Genomic DNA, 23,435 nt, shown 5'->3' on the forward strand with positions numbered 1-23,435 from the left:
TTTTGGGATAGGCTCAGAGACACTATTCCCCAGTTAAACGCTGGAAGACTATATTTAAAGTTTTACAAAACAAGCCAGTGAAAATATAGAATATAATTGGAAAAAATTTATAACAAGCTTTGTATTCATAAAATAATATATAATGTTTAATAATAATGGATAATATTTAGTGAGTGCTCATTAGGTGCCAGGAGTCTTGTATGAAAGTGCTTCCCAAAGAGCCATACACCTCTTATTAAGAATCATGTGACTGTTAGTGACCAAGGCAAGGGTCAGCTTTAGATTCATCTGACTCCAAAGCCAGCTCACAATGCTATGTGTACAACTATTTTAAGCTAAGGGACATTGGCAGATTTGTGTTCAGTCAAAAAAGAAATCTCAATTAAAGCATATTAAGTTTTTACCTGGGTGGCTCAGTCAGTTAAGCGTCTGCCTTCAGGTCAGGTCATGATCTCAGGGTCCTGGGATTGGGCTCTATGTCGGGCTCCCTGCTTATCGGAGAGTCTGCTTCTTACTCTGCCTATCTGCCCCCCCTACTCATGCTCTCTCTCTTAAATAAATAAAAATACAAAAATTTTTTAAAAATGTTTTAAAAGCATATTAAGTTTTCAAGTTATATAAGACTTACAGCATTCAATGCTATTTGAAAACTGAGATACACAAGTAGTTATCACAGAAGGTAATCAAAAAACCCATTTTCTTCTTGATCCATAGTTGACCCTGACCATTGTGCTTATATCATTCCCACCTAAAGGAAGTCTTTGACCCTAATTCATTGCCACTCCCACTCCAGTTCATTTGTTTTTTGTTTTGTTTTTTAAACACACCTTTTTCATCTGCTCTTTCCTGGTGCTTTTTATTTCAGTTTCTCATCCTTCCATAAAGTGCTTTTCTATGAAAAGATCCCAGGATTGGACAATCTCTTGATGATGATCACCATGACTAACCACCATGATGAGGATGACAACTACACAATTTAAAGAATTACTCAACTCAATGAGTACTTAAGACCTCAACTGTCTTAGAAAGTATGATAAATATGTTCAGCATAATCTCTATTGCTATTTAACAACTTAAATCTTTAGGATAAGGAGGTGAGATAAGGAAGTTCATCAAAATATTTTAGTAATTCATAATGTTATATTTATGCAAATATTTTTATCTAGATTCCAATTCCTGAGTTAAGGATATACATAAATACTCTCCTTGCATTTCCACAGGTTTATTGTAATGTACAATAATGGTGCGCAATCTGTATGTTATTCTGTTCCTAGCTCTACATCTCTTGCCTGGAGTGAAAAGCTCAATGGTAAATTTGAATAACAATGGATATGATGGCATTGTCATTGCAATTAACCCTAGGGTACAAGAAGATGAAAAACTCATTCAAAACATAAAGGTAAGGGAGAAATTTTTATTACACATTTATTTTTATTCCAATAAGTATTTTCCATCCATGTTGCCAAGGCACATACATATGCTCTCACAGAGTTACAACTTTCCAAAACCGCTTTGACAATATTCATCATTTATGTAATATGTATCTAAACTGTCAAGATTAACATCTGCTTAGTTTAACTATGATTTCTCATATATTAGTAGTATTAGTCATTCCCCTAATAAATTATTAAAAGGCCAAACTACAGTATTTCTTCAACTTACTAAGCTAACAGAAAGACCTTAGCCCTACTGGAGAATTCTTTTAAAATTTTACTTTTGTAAAGTTATTTTTATAATGTTTAAATAGCTAACCTACACTTAAGCCCTAGATCTTCATTATACATTTTTTCAGTTGTTCATACTTGTTCAACTCTGAAAAATTAACAAACTCTGATGTATTTGATTTTAAAGAAAATATTGCACATTTTTGAAGCTGATTTACTTCTTAATTTTATTTGGGTTAGTCAGTATAATAAAAACACTTTATATATAGCATTTTAATATATATGATCTTGTTTGATCCTCTCAATAACCCTATGAGGTAAATTATTACCCTTGTTACATAAATGAGAGAAGCTAATGATTCGTACAGTCTTAAAATAACTGGTAAAACTGGAATGTGAAGCCAATGAGACCTATATATTTTTATTTTCCTTACTGCTTGGTAAAACTTTGCCTTTTATGAACACACTCCATATGAAAAAGTAACTCAAATCTAGCAAAGTGGTTTTTTTTTTTAATTAAAAAGTATAAAATCTACAAAACTTTAAACTCTCAACCCAATTATCAACTCCTCTGTTTAATTAAATAAGCAACTTGCCAACAAGCTCCCAGTCTTAATCACTTTTATATCTCACCCAGAACTCATTCCCCTCTCCAGTCCATAATACTGAATGCAGGTCTGGATAGGTAAAAAATAAGAGTTGATTTCTGGGCATGTGAAAATGAAAAGTTTACAGACTAAAGAGATAGAGTAAAATCCAACTTATTTTTCAGTTAGTTAGTAAAATCCAACTTATTTTTCAGTTTTTCTTGTTCTTATATACACTTTCATGATCATTTCATTATGAAATTGTTACCATATTTTGTCAGGAAATGGTAACTGAAGCTTCAACTTACCTATTTCATGCCACCAAACGAAGAGTTTATTTCAGGAATATAAGCATTTTTTTTTAAAAGATTTTATTTACTTATTTGACAGAGAGAGACACAGTGAGAGAAGGAACACAAGCAGGGGGAGTGGGAGAGGGAGAAGCAGGCTTCCCGCCAAGCAGGGAGCCCGATAGGGGCTCGATCCCAGGACCCTGGGATCATGACCTGAGCAGAAGGCAGATGCTTAACGACTGAGCCACCCAGGAGCCCCAGGAATGTAAGCATTTTAATTCCAATGACCTGGAAGTCAAAATCTGAGTACTTAATGCCAAAACAAGAATCATATGACCAGGTAGGGTATTTTATCTAGCTCCTACACTTTTTTTTTCCTGTGCTTCCTAAAAATTAATACTCATAATTTTTTAACAATTCCTAGCCACTGCTTTAGTAATTAAATTAGTAATATTACTTGTCTTAATTTAGATAAAAGAAATCCTTGTTTCTATCACTCTTGTGATGTTTTTGCTTATTCTTCTGCTTTTTAGGCAGATGTCATAGTTGCCAATCCTTACCTAAAATATGGAGATGATCCCTAAACACTTCAATATGGACAATGTCGGGAAAAAGGACAATATATACATTTTACTCCAAACTTCTTGTTGATTAATAATTTGCATATCTACTGGTCCCGAGGTAGGGTTATCTATTTTATACTTCCATTTTTATTTCCATTGGAAACAAATATGACACTGTGATTAATGGTATTTTTAAAGATTTTTTAAAAAGAGAAATAAGTACTGATTAACATCTTTATCTAGAAATATAGTAGTTATTTCAACAAAATTATATTTCTTTGTGTGTGTTTAATTAAAAATAATAAGAATAGGGCGCCTGGGTGGCTCAGTTGGTTAAGCAACTGCTTTCGGCTCAGGTCATGATCCTGGAGTCCCTGGATCGAGTCCCGCATCGGGCTCCCTGCTCAGCAGGGAGTCTGCTTCTCCCTCTGACCCTCCCCCCTCTCATGCTCTATCTCATTCTCTCTCTCAAATAAATAAATAAAATCTTTAAAAAAAATAATAAGAATAACAAATTGAAAAAATAAGTAATAAATACTAACCCATTTCAACATTTTTGAACTAACGAAAGTTATCAATTTCTAAAGTTCTTTGATTCAGTTAAGCTAAGGATCTGGGGCAGGGAAACATAAAATACATGGACACTGTATTAAAATATTGTAAATATAAATTTATAAGTGGCAATATTCTCTCATAGGCAGAGTGTTTGTCCATGAGTGGGCCCACCTCCGATGGGGAATATTTGATGAGTATAATGTGGACTGGCCATTCTGTATTTCCAGACGGAACACTATTGAAGCAACAAGGTATCATTTATTGAACAAATTTGTTTTCAAAACTTTTCACTTATTATTTTTAAATTTTCTATACTAGGAAAAAAAAATTATCTCAGTGGTTGAATGCTCATACAGTTAATTGCAATATCTAACCTGCCCCACTATGTATATGTCCAAATATTTCTGGGGATTCTACCTTGGTACCAAGATCAATCAGGAATTGGGATTCATTTCGGTATTCATGGGGACTGTACTAAAATATGTTACTGTCAGAGGAAAAAGGAAAAAGCTGTAGCCTAAACCTTAAGATATCTGAGAACTGGAGTTCAAGTTCCTATCATATCCTTTATTTCATTTTATTTATTTATTTTCCTTTATTCCATTTGATTCATAACTCTTTTTTTCTCTCTTAGTCACCATTCATTACATCATTAGTTTTTGATGTAGTGTTCCATGATTCATTGTTTGCGTATAACACCAGTGCTCCATTCAATACGTGCCCTCCTTAATACCCATCACAGGGCTAACCCATCCTCCCACCCCCTGCCCCTCTAAAACCCTCAGTTTGTTTCTCAGAGTCCATGGTCTCTCATGGTTCATCTCCCCCTCCGATTGCCCCCCCTTCATTTTTCCCTTCCTACTATCTTCTTTTTTTTTTTTTTTTGACATATAATGTATTATTTGTTTCAGAGGTACAGGTCTGTGATTCATCAGTCTTACACAATTCACAATTCTCACCATAGCGCATACCCTCCCCAATGTCTATTGATTCATAACTCTTTAAGGTGAATCTGTTCCATGAAACCAATTAAACTACTAGAGCTTCATGTTAAATATATTTTATTCTTCATTTTATCTTGAGCTTAAAAAAGTATTTTTCATAAGGATAAGTGAGTACATGATTTTTTGAAATATAAATATTTTATTATTATTATATTCCTTAAATATAAATATAATTCTGGGTGGATTTAGACAGGTCCTATTAATAAATAGATGAGATATTTAAATATGGAGTATTTGAAGAGTATTAAAGAACAACAGAAATCAATGTAATTGGAAACAAGTCTTTGGGATAAAAAACATATTAGAGAAAAGAGCTGTGAGAGAAACATGCCTCTCCCCATGTCTTTCATGTTGTTTGCTTTATCCCTACTGAGCTGCATGGAGTCTCATGCAGATAGGGTTCTCACCTCATGCAACTCCTACCTGCACCACCTCCCTTATCCAAACAATGCTTGTTCATTCTTCGAGACTCAGTTTAAACGTTTGTTCCCCAAGTGTCCTTTTCCTCTCCCTCCATTTGGTGTTAAATGTGAGAATGTCCCCAAAGCAATACACATGGCCTTCTCTCACACAGAGCAGTAGTGGTCTATGTAATTTTATTTTCCACACTAGACTTTAAGATCCTCAAGGACTGACTTTTTTTTTTTATTCCCCTAGACTTGGTCCTGGCACAGAGTAAAGTAACAACAAAGAATGTATCAAATAACAAATTTTTGATAAATCAATGGAAAATGAGTAAGTTTTCTTACCAGTCATAAAAAGAGATATATTAGTAAAAACAATTATCTAAAATAACGTTTAATGAACTCCTACTGTGTGCCAGGCACTTTGTTTGAGGCAGTGTAAGTTTCATTTTCAGGCTTACCCCAGAGCTAACCCTCTTGGAATATATGACTCACCATCTCCTTTAATCCTTGCAATACAAAAAAATTTATCTAAGTGGATTAATATCCTGACACTTGATATTAATGCAGAATAAAAGTAAATCCTACAGATAAATAGGAACTCTTTAGAATCTTTTACCCATACTCCACCCCCCCCCCATTCCCTGCCTGGGACTTGACAATTATCTTACTTATCATAAAGACTAAACAGTTTGTTTGAATGCACAAGCATTTCCATGCAATGTTTATTTTTATTTTGTCCTTCAATCTAGCTCAGTGGTTTTCAAAATGTAAATTGCAAAATGCTATAAACACAAAACCACACATGGTTTTGTATGTATGGTATACATGTATATGTGTATATATGTTTATAACTACATAGCAATATGTGTGATGTGTTTGTATCACATACATAGAAATTTAAGAGGGTTTCTGGCATTATGTTGACTCTCTCATCCCCACTAGGAAGCAACTCCTCTGCATCTCTTAACTCATTTCATCTTTACAACATCCCTATAGCTTAGGAATTATCTTTAGTTCAAGGTCACAGGGATAATAGATTTATTGATTACATTAGTGGGCAATGAATGTTAATAACTATAAACTGGCATGATTGTTCCTATTGACATCAATTGTAAATAGAGGCAGGACACTGTGACTACTTCTATCAAAATGAAATGTTTGTCCATGATCTGTAGCAATTATCGTTAAGGGAAAGATTGTAGATGCTAGTCTTTTCTCATGATTTCTGGTCTTCATATATAAAAGTAACTTAATTCTTTCATCATAGATGTTCAACTCATATTACTGGCATTAATGTGGTTTTCAAGGAATGTCAGCTGTATAACAAGGCCATGCAGGCGTGACTCACAGACAGAGCTGTATGCAGCAAAGTGTACATTTATCCCAGAAAAAATCCCAGACTGCAAGGGACTCCATAATGTTCATGCAAAGTCTCGATTCTGTAAGTTCCTTCTTTTTCTAGTTTCACAAAGGAACACTTCAGGAAAAATTAATTAGGGAAGCTATATTTTCTACTATGTAATTATGTATACCAAAAGAAATGAAGGAGATTACTCAGGCAATTAACTAAAGACCATTTTCTCCGGCCTGTGTCAGGGTTGTCTGGAAATTATTCCACTTTTTTTTTATAAACCGGTTTCTTTTCTTCAGAAGTAGAACTGTACCCTTTTCACTGATGTCACATAATTTCTTACAACATCCCTTCCCTCATTTGACTTCTGTGGATTTGTGTAGTTCTAAAACTACAACCTTACTTTTAATTCTCTCTTCTAAGTGTTAGTCATTCTACTTTTCCAAAGTAATTCATTCCATAGCTTTGGAAAAGTACTGACACTCTAGATTTTCTAGTACCTTTACACTAAAGTACATCAAGCTATTGCAAAGTGATACTGTGCAAACGTACATGGCTCTGTTTCTACACAACAAACTTAAGGGAAAAGTTCACAATTACCAGTCTGATCAATTATAAAATAGTAACACAATAATTCAAGTTTTAAAGCTAATGTTTGACCTGAAATATCTGGTTTCAACATATAAATTTGAGTGGATAAGAACAGGTGCCTTGGAATCAGAAAGACTTGATATCAAAACCCAGTCTGTCATTTTCAAACTGTGTCATTACAAGCAAACTGCTAAATCTGAGATTTAGTTCTCTTGTCTCATAAATGGGAATTATAATACTTCACAGGATATTGTTATTAGGTTCACAAGAGGTAGAATGAATAAAGCATGATCACAGTGCTTAGCACAAGGTGAGTATAAAATAAACTTTAAAGTTTTAGTTTTTAAAATTTATAAAATATTTGGATAATAGTCAATTGTCTCTTTCCCTGGATAAGTCCAATCTTAATTAATGTAAACATATTGTAGTTACCTAATGAAGGTTTCTAAGCATGTAAAAAAAGATTTTTAAATATGAAAGTTATAAAAAACTAATCGAAATAAAGTATACTACCTCTAGATAGTAAGACTAACTTATTTAAAAGAAGCAATATTCCATATACCAAATCACTAGCAACAATACTTCTTTGGGTAGAGGTCTGTAAAGGCTTATTATTTCCAATAAAATTTAAAATTGTTTTAGAGCCCAGGGCATTAATGATGAAGAACTTGAATCAAAATATAGACTTACTATTTGCTAAAACTCTTAAAAGAACCTAATTAGATATTTAAGTAGAAGTTGTTTTCTAGTCTAAAAAAGGTCCCTTCTAGAAATAGTTGAAATACGAGTCAAGAAAGTTCACTTTAAGCTGCTGTCAGAATTCAGCATCCAAGTAGGTATCAGATCATGTGATACGAGAGGATAATTGGAATACGTACTGTCTATACCAAGCTATAAATCCCAAAAGCATCTTTCAGGAAATAACTCATGCTGCCTACCTGAGAGACGAATAATAATGAAGAAGATCATATAGCTGAAATATGGATGGAACTAATTATATAAGCCATGTCTCAGAGATAAATACTGAACATCTTATCCAAAATAACACTAACTTCTAATTATCATAACACAGATTAAATAAATTGCATAGCATCTGTACCCAGGGCATCAGCTCACCCAAGAGAGATATGACCTGAAATACCGAATGTTCAATTCCATGATTTCCTTCCCTTCAACTTCATTATTTCCACTTCATGCCCAGCACTGTCTTAGGAGCTGGAAATACAGAAATAATGAAAGATAACTGTTCTTGACAGACTCAGTTTAGGAGAAAGGTAGAGAAATAAGAAAATATATATATGAATACAAAGTACGAAGTGATATAAACCAAGTGCTAGGGAAGTACAGCAAACATCTCCACCTGGAGGTCAGAAAATTGTTTCTAAAGAGATGAAAAAAATTGTATTTGAAAAGGAATGAGTATGAACTTGCCAAAGGAGGAATAGGAAGGGCAATTTTAAGTAAAAACAAAAAAACAAAAAACAGTTTATAAAAGCAAAGAGTAGGGAAAAGTGCAGGAATGCCATGCATGATTGTACAAGTTGAGCACTGCCCAAATTATCTGCATCATGGTCACTAAAAATTTTAATATTTATTAGAACAATTTTCAGGTAAATAGCAGTAAAAAAAAGAAAAGAAAAGAAAGCTTGAGAACAGGTCACCTTTTTCTAATTTGCACAAGATTTCCTGTCTCTTCTCCCATTTGGGTTAGCAAAGACCCTTGTGAAGATTTCTAGCATACTCTAAGAAGAGGAAAAAACTCAGTGTGGTATAAGCAGAGGATGGTGAAAGCAAGGAGAAGGAAACAAGATTGAAAGAACAAACTGGAACCTACAAAGCTAAGGTATTTGGATTTTTCTTAACAGCTTCAGATTGGTGATATGATCAGCTTACTTCTTTCAGGAAGATAATTGTACTAACAGTGAGGAGGAAAATGGAGTGAGATGACAGGAGGCAGAGAGATTAGCCAGAAGGCTACAGCAATAGGCAGATCAGAGAGCTGAAGTCTCTGAATAAAGGCAGTGTCAGTGGCAGGGGAAGAGGGACCAGATTTGATGGGCATTTCATATCAGCAAGACTTGATTATCAATCACCACTTTGAATGAAACTGTATTTTTCTCCCATGCAATGAACTCCTTCTGGGATATGTAAATAGTTCTGAAGTCATTGTCAATCATCCATATTAGAAGGAAAACAAAATCTTAAAACTTAAATAAAAGGTATTCAAATTTAATAATTTAGTTCTAAATTTGAGCTTACATCTGGAAACTCTATATTGGGAGGGCATTTTTAAACATGCAATGCCACTTATAAAAATATTTCTCGGGGTGCCTGGGTGGCTCAGTCGGTTAAGCATCCAATTCTTGATTTCGGTTTAGGTCATGATCTCAGAGTCCTGGGATTGAGCCCCAGGTCAGCTCTGTGCCCACCAGGGAGTCTGCTTGAGGATTCTCTCTCTCCCTCTCCCTCTGCCCCTCACCTAGTTCTCTCTCTCTCTCAAATAAATAAATCTTTAAAAAATATATTTCTAATAAGCTGAGGCTTACTGCAAGATGAATTCCTTCTTGAATGCTGCATTAGTTTATGGGAACATTTTTCCAAGTTACTAAGTTTTCAAAACTTGGAGAATTTTCACAGATTCTACAGTAAGGAAACATCATTTGGCAGAATTGCTGGCTACAACTCACCATTTGCAACTGAAAGAGCAGCAATCAGATTTCCTCATTTTCTTCCTACATTTTCATTTCTTTCTCAGTAGTACTATTTTATGTCAGAGTTCACTAGAGCCAAAAATAATCCAGCTTGTTAAAATATCTGTTCTCCGGGCGCCTGGGCGGCTCAGTAGGTTAAGCATCTGCCTTCGGCTCAGGTCATGATTGAGCCTGCTGTGGAATTGAGCCCTCTGCTCCCTGTTCAGCAGGAAGTCTGCTTCTCCTTCTCCCTCTGCCCCTCCACCCAACTTGTGCTCTCTCTCAAATAAATAAATAAAATCTTATAAATAAATAAATAAAATATCTGTTCTCAAGTTTTTTGGTCAACTATAAAGATATAGAAAACACTTCGGCAATTAAAGAAGGTCATTTTCTTTATCCCACTTTTAAAGGGCAGCTAGAAATTATTGCAAATCCAGTCCCTTTTCTACTAAACTTAATTCAAGCTTGAGTCACCCAAAGTCCAGAAGGGAAAATAAGAAGTTAAGTTAAGCAGTTGTACCAGCCACACGCTTCCCCCACCTGCCATGATCTATGATCTCCCTATACCTAAAAGAATCAACAAAAAACTTTCCAGTGATGGTTTCACCTTGCTTCCTCTCTACTGAGGTATGCAAAATGGATGTGAGATTGTTAGATTATGAAATAATTTTTAATTGTCAGGAGATAAAATCTCTGGAGGATGTATGTGGCAGCCAGCTGCATATTTGGAAAGGAAAGTAACGCTTACCAATTATTGTAATAGTGTTTTCTAATTGATTTTTTTCCAGATAACTGAATTTTGTACAGCAAAAACTCATAATACAGAAGCTCCAAACCTATAAAACAAAATGCATAGTAGCAGAAGCACATGGGATGTAGTTATGGACTCTGATGATTTTTGGAATGCATCTCCCATGAAAGGAACAGATCCACCACCTCATCCTACATTTTCATTGCTGAAGTCCAAAGAGCGAGTAGTCTGTTTGGTACTTGATAAATCTGGAAGCATGAGTTCGGTAAGACATTTATTTGTCAGCTCTCTTAAATTAAGTAGTTAAGCTACTAGAAATATAATTTAATCTTAGGTTTAATTCTATTAAGCTACCTAAAATATGTATTTATTACTCTAATAACTTTTAGTACAATGATTCTACATGGGCAAGTACTAAGAGATAATACACTAAAATAAAAATAATTGTTATATTAAGATGATTGGATGATGGATTATGTTTATTCTTTAACTTTGAGTTCTAACAAACTAGAAATACTATAACTGAACAAAAAAAATTTATCCATAATTCCACCATTGAGCATATGTCATTCCAGTCTTTTTTCTGTTTGTGTATTTGTTTTTCCTCCTCAAAAATGTGATTATATTTTGTATAATATTTTATAATATGATTTTTTTACTTACCATACCTGAAACACTCCCTATGGAAAAAAAACGATTTCATGATACAATTTTTAATGATTATATCATATGCACATACCATAATTTAGTCAGCCTCCTGTCATTGGACATTTTAGAGTTTTCAACTTGTTATAAAAATTATGCTGCAATGAACATTTTTGTACGCATTTTTAAATTATTTTCTTAGCAGAAATTCCTGAATATAAAACTGTTAAATAAAGATTTTATTTTTATTATTTATTTGACAGAGAGACACAGCGAGAGAGGGAACACAAGCAGGGGGAGTGGGAGAGGGAGAAGCAGGCTCCCTGCAGAGCGGGGAGCCCGACGCGGGACTCGATCCCAGGACCCCGGGATCATGACCTGAGCCGAAGGCAGTCGCTTAACCGACTGAGCCACCCAGGCGCCCTAAAACTGTTAAATAAAAAGGCATAGATTTTTAAGGCTTTACTAAGTATAACATGACTGATTTTTCCATTTTTTCTTTAATATTATTTCTTTTAATAAAATAAAGGGGGTCAAACTCTAAAATACAGTAACCAATACTATCAAGATCTCTGGCCCATGAACAACTTTGTCTTTCACCAATCTGTCAAGATTTGAGGAGACTCGGGAATTGTTCAGATATCTTTATCTTATCTCTTTCGAATGAATCAAGCAGCAGAACTATACTTGCTTCTAATTATTGAAAAGGGATCTTTGGTTGGGATGGTCACATTTGAACATTTTGCTACAACCCAAAACTACCTAACAGAAATAATTGGTAATAATGCTTACGAAAAGATCACTGCAAACCTGCCTCAAGAAGCTGGTGGTGGAACTTCAATTTGCAGTGGTCTCAGAGCAGGATTCCAGGTAAAATAAAAATACTTTTCTAAATATCATTTGCCATTTACCATTGCTTTTATTTTTACCCCACTATCTTTGAACAAGGGTCATGAGTTCATAGGTCCCTTATCTAAATGGTATATTTTTTAAAAGACTCCCCTACTGTCTGTTGCTTACAGCTGGGTAGCCTCTCTGAGTGTGGTTATTCCACCAATGTACTCTTGAGGTACTGAGTTGCATTGGTGAATGGTTAAACAAGGGAAGAAAACTCCAGCGTGCACATTATCACTGCAATTTTCTTGAGGAGCTCACCATTTCTTTATCACTCCCACCATCTGAACGACTATCAGTAAACAATAATGCTGTTGAGGGGGCTGTGGAAGAGGGAAACTATCACTGTTGCCAGGCTATAAAGAAAACCCGAGTTCATCAATTAAATTGACAGTTAAAAATCACAAGGATAGTTCCTCAGGCAGGACAGTACCAAACCCAAGACACACAGGTGGAAGTTTAATGAAATAAAAATTGTGAAATAAAATATTGAGAGCAACTTTTCAGCACTATATTAACCTGCCTTACGGTATGCATTTGAATTTCTTCCAACCTATTTAAGCCTATTTATTGTCATTTTTTAAGTCACAAAAACAGAAAATTGCTTTCATTCACTGACCCTCCCATTGCTTCAGCTAAAAAAAGTAGAGATCATTACCCTTTTACAGGCCACTAATTAATGCTCTCTCTTAGCTTTCTCGTGGAGTCTATTTTTTACAAAGCATATTGGTTCAAGGAGGCATGCAGGCCTGGAGGATGTATGTGGCAGCCAAACCTGGGATCTCAGGCAAACCTGGGATTCTGGCTCTATTATTTATTAGCTAAATGACCTTGGGTAAGTTATCAACTCAGAAAGTCTGTTTACTCAACTAAGGGAATGTGGAAAACAACAGTACCTATCTCATTTAATTATGAGAATTATGTAAGATAAGTGCTCAAGAAAGGACTGCTATTATTATAATAAACAAAATTCTTATATATGTCTATTCACTTCTAAAATATGATAGTATTATATCTTGGGAATGTGTCTTAATGTTTGTACATATTGGTTTGTATGTTTTTCTTAATATATCTTGATATATATCTATGGATATTTTGACCACAGAGTTTATTGCTGAACAGATTATGTTAAGTCACATTCAAAGTTATAAATATCTCTTAATTACTTTTAAAATGAAACCATAGCGGGGCGCCTGGGTGGCTCAGTCGTTAAGCGTCTGCCTTCAGCTCAGGTATGATCCCAGGGTCCTGGAATCGAGCCCTGCATCGGGCTCCCTGCTCAGCGGGAAGCCTGCTTCTCCCTCTCCCACTCCCCCTGCTTGTGTTCCCTCTCTCACTGTCTCTCTCTCTCTGTCAAATAAATAAAATCTTAAAAAAAAAAAAAATGAAACCATAGCAATATATAGTATTTTACTTATATAATCATCATCATAACAGCTAAAATTTATTGAGCATATACTACATTATTGCCTATGTTAAATACATGTATGATCTTATTTATCCTTACCATTACTTTTTTAGTAAGGTATTATTACACTCATTTTGCACATAAGGAAACTAAGGTTCAGAGTAATTAAGTATCATTCTTAAGATCATATAGTTAGTAACTAGCAAATATAGGTAGGATTCAAAACCTGGTCTTTCTTATTCCAAAATCTAAAAAGCTAATCACTACACTGCGCTATTTATAGAACTCTATTATATATGGTGGGGGTGGAGAACTAAACGCTAGATATTCTATTTAGCAAATGGCAGAGGTAGAATTTACTCTCAATTTGTCTGATTAAAGATTTTTAGCCAATACTCTTGATAGAAGTCAGGAAAAGACCAAAAAAATTATAATAATAAATTTATGAACTTCCTATTTCTTACTTCAATGTTTTTTCCAGGAAATCCTCAGATTCTTCAATGATCAACTAAAATACATAGAAAGGCACATAATTTAACTTTGCATACCTGCCTTTAGTCATGACTTTGCAAATATTGTCTAGTATGCTGCCAAAACTGCCTGGGTCATTTGCCTCTACCTCAAGCATCTCCTGGAATAATAATAACTAACATTCACTTAGTACTTACTATTTGCTAGGCACTGTTCTAAGTGTTTTATTCTCCTCTCTTGGGTAGCTTGAATATATTTGAAAGGATTAGAAGCACTGCTAACACTCTGTCTTTGAAAACCCACAAGACCATTGTACATTACACTCATTTCTATGCCAACTCAGCCTGGAATGACAATGCAAAATTTCCTTTTGCTTGCTCTGATGCCTAGGCCTAAAGACTTCTTCAAGACTAAAGAGTAGGTTTATTCTTATTTTAAATTTATTGAGATATGATATTCTGATTTTTCACTACCAGGCAATTATCCACAGTAACCAGAGTACTTCTGGTTCTGAAATCATATTACTAACAGATGGGGAAGATGATCACATAAGCTCATGCTTTGAGGAGGTAAAGCAAAGTGGTGCAATCATCCACACCATTGCTCTGGGACATTTTGCTGCCAAAAAACTGGAGACCCTGTCAAATATGACAGGCAGACCTTTGGAATATAGTTTGAATAGAAAATATATTTTCAGTCTCTCCTATTCCCAGGGCTCTTTCCCCTTACACTACAACCCTGCTCATAAAGTTCCTATCCTAAAATTTAATCTTTGTCCCTTCCTTGTCCTTGGCCTTCAAATTAATCTTTCCTCTTCCCCAACCCCACCTCTTTGCATTTCTACCTATACCAGCTTCTTCTAATATTAGTCAATATTCTCTGTCTTCATTCATTTCTCACCACTTTCTACCAATACCACCAAATTGAAACTTCTTTCTTCATGGCTACTAATGACTTCCTCAATTGCAATTTCAAAATTCTTTTTCATATTTATCCTGTTCAATCCTACAGTCAAGATTCAGATAGCCCTGGGCGCCTGGGTGGCTCAGTTGGTTGGGCGACTGCCTTCGGCTCAGGTCATGATCCTGGAGTCCCTGGATCGAGTCCTGCATCGGGCTCCCTGCTCGGCAGGGAGCCTGCTTCTCCCTCTGACCCTCCCCCCTCACATGTGCTCTCTCTCTCTCAAATAAATAAATAAAATCTTTAAAAAAAAAAAAAGATTCAGATAGCCCTAATTCATAGAAGAAGAAATGGAAACCTACAGAGTACAAATGATTTGCCCAAGGCTGTAGTTAAAGTCCTGATTACCAGTTCTTGCCCCCAGCAATCCATCCTTTTCCATTGCCTTTTTTTTTTTTTTTTGAGAAAGAGAAAGAGAAAGAGAGCATGTGTGTGCATGTGAGCACAAGGCAGGGGGGTAGAGAGAAAGGGAGAGAGAGAATCTTAAGCAGGCTCCATGCCCAGCGCAGAGCCCATGGAGGAGCTGGATCTCACGACACTGAGATCATGACCTGAGCCAAAATCAAGAGTCAGATGCCTAACTGACTGAGCCGCCCAGGTGTACCCATCCTTTTCCATTCCTTACTTAACCTGTGTAATTTCTTTGTTAACTCCTATACTATTTATTTTCTCGCTTAATTTTTACTTAATTCTAAACTGGTATTCTTTAAATTGTTTTGGTATACCTTAGATACAACTAAAAATAAGCAGCTGGTTCAAAAAATTGTCTTAAATTTCATTCTTATAACAGTATTTAGTGATTAGATCAACTTTACTAATATGGCAGGCCCTTACATCTAATAATTGATATAAAAACAATGGTATTTGGCCAGTTCTTTAAGTTTTCTTCAAATTTATATTGATAAGAGCACAAGAACAAGTATGATTTTTCCCAATTAAAATTAGTATTATAAAGTAAATACAATTCTATTTTAGGAGGACATCGTTTTTATGCCAATAAAGACATAAATGACCTTATTGATGCTTTCAGTAGAATTTCATCTAGAAGTGGCAGCATCACTCAGCAGGCTATTCAGGTTGGTATCTCAGAAAAATTGTTTGCCTTTTCACATTTTTAATAAATTTCCATTATCCTAGTCATTTCTTTCTCTAATAAATAACTCTTTTGCCTGAAAATATTTCTTACTGAAAAACATTCTTCCTGAATTTGCTTTTCTGTGACACTTATAGCCATCTTTTCTTCTGATTCGTTTATTATTTATAAATGTTTTTATTTGCTAAATTCTTCAAAATCTTATTTCATGAAATCTTAGACATAAATTTAGAATTACTCTGAACTGACAAAGCTTTGAAATTTTATTACTATAATTAAAAATTGGTTCTCTCTGTTCTTTGTTTTATTTATGTAACAGAGAGTAAAGCCTTGAGTATTATAGGAAGAGAATGGATAAATGGTACAGTACCTGTGGATAGTACAATTGGAAATGACACTTTCTTTTTTGTCACATGGACAATACAAAAGCCAGAAATTCTTCTCCAAGATCCAAAAGGAACAAAATATGAACCCTCAGCTTTCAAAGTAGATAAACTAAATATTCGGTCTGCCTGTCTTCGAATACCAGGTATTGCAGAGGTAAGACTATTCTTTTATTTTCTCCATGATTTATCAATCAACTTCAAGGGGAAAAAAATGAAGATACATCTACTACACTGTCAATATTAAAGCAGCAACAGATCCTCTGCCACAAAAAAGAAGCCAAGAGTTGCCTGAGTGGTGTCAGTTAAATGCCCAACTCTTGGTTTCAGCTCAGGTCTTGATTTCAGGATCCTGAGACTGAGCCCTGTGTCAGGCTCTGTGCTCAGCGTCAAGTTTACGACTTGGCAGCTGCCCCTGAGGGCTCTGCCTGCTTGCTCTTTGAACAGAACAGAGCTCCTCCATGGCCTGAACATAATAAGCAGTGAGCATGGAGGGCTGACCCGGACCAGACCGAGTCTTCTCAGTGGTGCCCAGGGACTGACTTCACTTATGGTTCGTTAACTTACCTTTATGGTATCTTGTTTGTTGTGAGACTTTGTATTATATCATGTCTTGTGTGACGTGTATGAAGCCCCGTTAAACGCATAGTGAAATGTCATTGAGTTTGGAATCCTGAACCTGCTTTACAATCATGTTAACCTTGCTTTATGATCGAATAAACACAACCATGTTTAGACACAACTTGTGGAAAGACACAACTCGTGTACGGGCCTTTATAGAGTGCTCGCAAAAGCTGGCTTAATCCGCAGGATTCCATGTCACTGACTCACTACGTGCTTTTAGAAAATTTGGAAGAATTGGGGGAAAAAAAAAAAAAAAAAAAACCCTCCTTGAGTCTTTAAGGAATTAACCACAGCAGAATTAAAAACAATAAATTGGGGGATAAATTTGTGTGAATAAAAAAAAAAAAGACTTTCTCTCCCTCTGCCCTTCCCTCTGCCCCTCCCCGCATCACCACCCCACCCCACCCCCTCTCTCACTCTCATTCTCTCTCAAAATAAATAAATTTTTTTAAAAAAGCCAAGCAGAATAGAGATTTGTATCTATATTGTTTACTAGCTTATAAAATTGAATATTAAAAATCATTACTGTTACTCTGCTTAAATTTCTAAATAATTTTGTATTCCAAACAAGAATAGGAAACTATTACAAAAACTCTCAAATAGATATGTTGGATTTTCAGACAGACACTTGGCCTTCTAAATGAACATGCCAACTCTCAAATGCTAACAGTGACAATGACTACCTGAGCAAAAGTCCTACCACACGCCCAGTAATTCCAACTGCTCACATGAGCCAAAGTACAACACATTACCCTAGCCCAATGATTGTTTACGCACAAGTCAGTCAAGGGTTTTTGCCTGTTCTGGGAATCAACGTAACAGCCACTATAGAAACCAAAGATGGACATCAAATAATAATGGAGCTCTGGGACAATGGTGCAAGTAATAAAAATCTGCATCAACTTCCACTGAACCGAAAATCCTACTACAGTCACATAACTTAGAAATCAATATTTCCTATGTATGTGAATGAATCAATTTTTAAGTAAATCAAATTCGATTTTTATGGTTTTAATATTTTTTACTCTTCTATCTTGACTACACATAGATATGAGCACATTTATTTTTAAATTTTATGAACAATTTGACTTTCTTCATGGAAACTGAGTATAATTTTTCTCTATTTTCATTAGTGTCAGTGTTTTGCATATGTTTCTGCCAATTTAATTATATTTTCTTTATTTTGTTAGGATTCCTATATGAAATAATAATAGCTAATATTATTTGAATATTTACCATGAATTACTTTTCCAAGGTCAAAGGTTAGCAAGTAGCCAGGCCAGGCTCTGAACCCAAGCAGTCTGATTCCGGGGTTCATGTACTTAAGCCACTATGCTATACTCACTCCCAAAATGATTGCCAACACTAGTGCTCATGAACATTGCTTAGGACTGTCATTGTTACTCTGTTGAATGACTAATTATTATATTATAATATGCAAGTGCTGATACTGTGAAGAATGATGGCGTCTACTCATGATATTTTACAGAATACCATGGAAATGGTAGATACAGTTTAAAAGTACATGCCCAGGCGAGAAACAACATGGCTAGACTAAGTTTAAGACAACAACAGAACAAAGCTCTGTATATACCAGGCTACGTTGAAAATGGTAAGTGACATTAAGATAGAAATGTGTCATCTGTTTAGATAAGTTACAAGTGGTTAAGCACTGAAAATATTATGTACTATGGAAAACATAAGTATACAGTTATATAATTATCTCTGTATTTCAAAGTCATATTTATATTAAAAGACCTAACACAGGGCTATGCTTCCAACATGTTTTGTTTACATCTCCCCTCAGTTCATTTCATTTACATTAAAAAAAAATTACTGGGGCATCTGGGTGGCTCAGTTGATTAAGCCTCTGCCTTCAGCTCAGGTCATGGGTCCTGGGATCAAGCCCCACATCGGGCTCCCTGCTCCGTGGGGAGCCTACTTCTCCCTCTCCCTCTGCCTGCCACTCCCCCTGCTTGTGTGCTCCCTCTCTCTGTCAAATGAATAAATAAAATCTTAAAAAAAAAAAATTACTGAGCACCTTCCTATGTGGCAGGCATTGTGCTAGATGCTGTAGCTAAAAAAATAAGACACCATCCTTGTCCTCAAAGAATTTACAGTTAAGTAATAAAGACAGGTATGTTAAGAGATAGTTCTAACATTGCATAATGTCTCATCAATTTTAAAATGACACCAATAAAACAAGCTTTTTTTCACTAAAAGCTGTTACTTTTTCAATGTCTACAATCAATATTAACCCCTCTATAGCTGCAAAATGAAATTACAAGATAAAGAATAGACATAGCATTATGAAAAGTCACAAAATTACTTTCTTTGTAGGTAAAATTATACTGAACCCACCCAGGGCCTGAAGTCAAAGATACACAACATGTCAGAAGCTAAAGTAGAAGACTTCAGCCGACTAACCTCTGGCGGGTCATTTACTGTATCAGGAGCTCCTCCTGCTGGTAGTCATACTCATGTGTTCCCACCTGGCAAAATCACAGACCTTGAGGCTAAGGTTAAAGAAGATCACATTCAACTTTCATCGACTGCCCCTAGCAATGTCCTTGATAAAGGAAAAGGTAAGTTTCATATTATGTTTTAAAATATATAAAAGAAATCCCTTTGGCTTTCATTTGCTAGGAATTGTCTAATGTCCTACTTATAAATAACACTACTTATAATTTGGCCATGGAGTCTGAATAAAGTACAAGGCTGAAATATCTCATTCATTCGAAGTTCCTTATAATAAATTGTCCTCATTCTAGAAAGTTGAGTCACTTTTATCTATACTTTAAACTGAATTTAACTAGTATTTATTGAATGCCTATCATATTCCAATATTGTGCTAGACTAGTAGATTCTTTTGCGATAAAGCCAATCTTGCTATTTTCCCTTAAAGGTGGGAAAATGAAAGCAATATACAATATCAATATATACAATTTCTCAGGGGTTGTCAGAGCTGAAAAGCCCCATGTTCAGTATTCTTTCTCCTGGGTTAAAAAAACCTCTCACTGTATACTCTCAAAAGTCTTTCATTTCCTATATAGCATTTTTCAAAGCTGTATTTCTTTTTATCATATTATATAAGGAAAAAATCATTCTAAAACCAAAGAAAACAGAATACCCACAAAGAGCTCTTTTGCACTTCAATGTTGAAAACTCTTATCATGACAGCTTTTGAAATACATTATTTTTTCATGCTATGATCCATAAAGATATAGCAGAATAAAAAAGAAAAAAACCTCCACTGAAAAAGCCACAGAGAAAATTACCTGACCAAATTTTTAATTCTGAATTCAATTCAGTCAAGATGGTGCCTTTAGTTCAAGATTGGGTTCATAATAAATGCCCTCACGCTGATTGTAGGAACCAAAAGAAGAAGAAAGATTGCATTATTATCTGAACCCTGGGAGATAAGAACTTCACTATGTTTAACCATAAATGCCTAAAATTAGGTGGAATCTAATCTCTCTTTCCTTGTGACAAATAAGAAGAGGTTGTAGTTGCTATCAAATGTTACCATCAAGCATTGCAAAAGAAGGTAGTAGCAGTATCTCAAAGAATAAATGAATAACTATATAATATCCAATGAAGTTCTTAAATTCTCAGGGACCCAATTTCCATACCTGTCAAATATAAGAATTACTAGGTGACCTAGTATTAAAGTATTAAACAAGTATATATAATTCTATATTCTAATATTTTATAATTCTATAATTCTATCACTTGAGGCATCAACTTAATACCTATATTGTTGGTCAACAAGTAAAGAGGTCAAATACAAACCCAACACAGTGCCAGATACTCTAGTTGATACAAAAGGAATATAAGACATACCATTTGTCCTAAGACAAAGAATATGATCTAATTGGAAAGATAAATTGAACTTCCATAAAATATTCTAGAGAACTCCATTCCATGCAATAGGAGTTCGTGGCAGAGAGTCATCAGGGTGGATAAAATATGAAAACAAGTCTTCATGAAGATGTTGGACTTCCTGTTGGGCCTTGAAGAATAAGTACAACTTGCATAAATAGGGAGAGGGAGGCACATACAGGGGGTCAGACAGGGAGAGAAGGAACCAAATAATATGATCAAGGTCAAAAAAGCAAAATTTCACAATAAAATATCTAAATTAAAATAAAAGCTAGATGATAGATAGATAGATAGATAGATGATAGATAGAACCACCTAAATGGAATGCAGGGTGTGTGTGAAGAGTAGTAAAACGGATTGATATGCCCTATTATTAAGAAACTAGAATGTTAAGGCAGAGGGTCAGAATTTTTTTTAAATCACTAAATCGAAGTTATTTACCACACACTTAAAACACTTTCAACATTTCATGAAAAAATAGTCTTCACTTCAAAAAAAGACATTTGATGTTTTATTCATGGCATTTCAGAATGTGAGAATATATTTTTATAAGGGCGCCTGGGTGGCTCAGTCGTTAAGCGTCTGCCTTCGGCTCAGGTCATGGTCCCAGGGTCCAGAGATCGAGCCCCGCATCGGGCTCTCTGCTCCGTGGGAAGCGTGCTTCTCCCTCTCCCACTCCCCCTGCTTGTGTTCCCTCTCTCGCTGTCTCTCTCTCTGTCAAATAAATAAATAAAATCTTTAAAAAAAAAAAAAAACAGGGCGCCTGGGTGGCTCAGTTGGTTAAGCGACTGCCTTCGGCTCAGGTCATGATCCTGGAGTCCCTGGATCGAGTCCCGCATCGGGCTCCCTGCCCCGCATCGGGCTCCCTGCTCGGCGGGGAGCCTGCTTCTCCCTCTGACCCTCCCCCCTCCTCTCATGTGCTCTCTCTCTCTCAAATAAATAAATAAAATCTTTAAAAAAAAAAAACATATTTTTACATTGATAGCTCTGGTAGATCTCTAATAAAAGAAATTTGGAATAAAAAAATTATGTCAGCATCTTCCCTTCTTTTCTTGACAAAGTTATAATAATAACTAATATTTCAAACATTTAGGTCCCAGACATTCTGCTAAACACTTTTTATGCATTATCATATATAATTCTCACCACTCAAGTAGTAGGCATTCAATAAATATTTGTTGAATGAACTGAATGACTGAATCTCCATTTTATAGATAAGAAAATGAAGGTAAAAAAGGTGAAATATATTTTTCTTTGTTACACAGCTAGAAAGTGTAGAATTAAGGTACTAATCAAAGTCTGCCTAAGCTCTTAAGCACATTTTAATTAGTACACATCCTAGCCTCTCTGCTTCCTTTTCCCTTTATCCTTATCCCTGTCTCCCACTCTACTGATCTCCCACTCCCCTCTCCTATTACTCCCTCTCAACTTAATGAGAAATAATACAGTTGTGGGGTACTGAATGTCTTTCCTATACTTGAATGTTATTGTGTTCCTTGTTCTAAAAGTAGATTCAGATCTTTAGATTTCTATTTCTTTAAAAAAATCTAGATTTCAGGGCGACTGCCGTCAGCTCAGGTCATGATCCTGGAGGCCTGGGATCGAGTCCCGCTTCGCGCTCTCTGCTGAGCAGGGAGTCTGCATCTCCCTCTGACCCTCCCCCTCTCGTGCTCTCTCTCTCTCTCATTCTCTCTCTCAAATAAATAAATAAAATCTTTTTTTTAAATCTAGATTTCATTCTTTAGTACTATAAGATTTTGAATTAATTTTTTGGTTAGATAACTAGATTAAAAACTGCTCACATATTGGTTCTTAAAAGAATGAAGATGGAATAACCATATAAAACCTACATCTATGATTTCCATGTCCAAATCCTAGTGTACATTTCTGATGAGCCCCTAAGTGTAAGAAAATATGGTGGTAATAAGGCATCCTAGTGATTTTAATATACATGAAGTATCTATTGTTTTTCAGCCAACAGCTACATTATAAGAATAAGTGTTTCCTGGACCTCCAAGAAGATTTTGACAATGCTGTTTTAGTGAACACTAAAGTCTGATACCTAAGGAGGCTGGCTCAATAGAAAATTTTGAATTTAAACCAGAACCTTTTAAAACAGAAAATGGCACCAAATTCTATATTGCAATTCAAGCCATCCATGAAGCTAATCTCACCTCAGAGGTTTCTAACATTGCACAAGCAACCAAGTTTATTCCTCCACAGGAATCCAGTGTCTGCTCTGGGTACCAACATTTTTACAACCAGTTTGGCAATTTTGGGACTAGCTGTGATTTTATCTATATTTTAAACTAGGAAGTGTATTAGAAATAATATTCAATATATACATACTTGATTACCATTTATTTAGAATTTAACTTGCTATACTTGTCTATAACAAAACTCTTAGTAAATGTACAAAGTTGTAAATTTCCTAACTACTTGAGTTCATTAATACTAATTAATAAACTAATTAGTTGCTAAATGTAAATCAAAATGAGTATACTATTTCCTATCTTTGAAAAATCCATTTATTAACTCAATAAAAAAAGAAAATGCATATTTGTACTTGAAGGTATTTCAAGAAACATTTTCAGAGTGTGCTACAAATTCATTTGG

The 23,435-nt window shown here is 35.1% G+C and overlaps 1 pseudogene; it reads left to right on the plus strand.

The window, feature by feature from the left end:
• The first annotated feature begins 1,240 nt into the window (after positions 1–1,240).
• On the plus strand, positions 1,241–23,127 carry LOC110580450 (annotated as a pseudogene).
• Positions 23,128–23,435: the final 308 nt, after the last annotated feature.

This window comes from Neomonachus schauinslandi, chromosome 4 (assembly GCF_002201575.2).
Source record: "Neomonachus schauinslandi chromosome 4, ASM220157v2, whole genome shotgun sequence".
Taxonomy (NCBI): domain Eukaryota; kingdom Metazoa; phylum Chordata; class Mammalia; order Carnivora; family Phocidae; genus Neomonachus; species Neomonachus schauinslandi.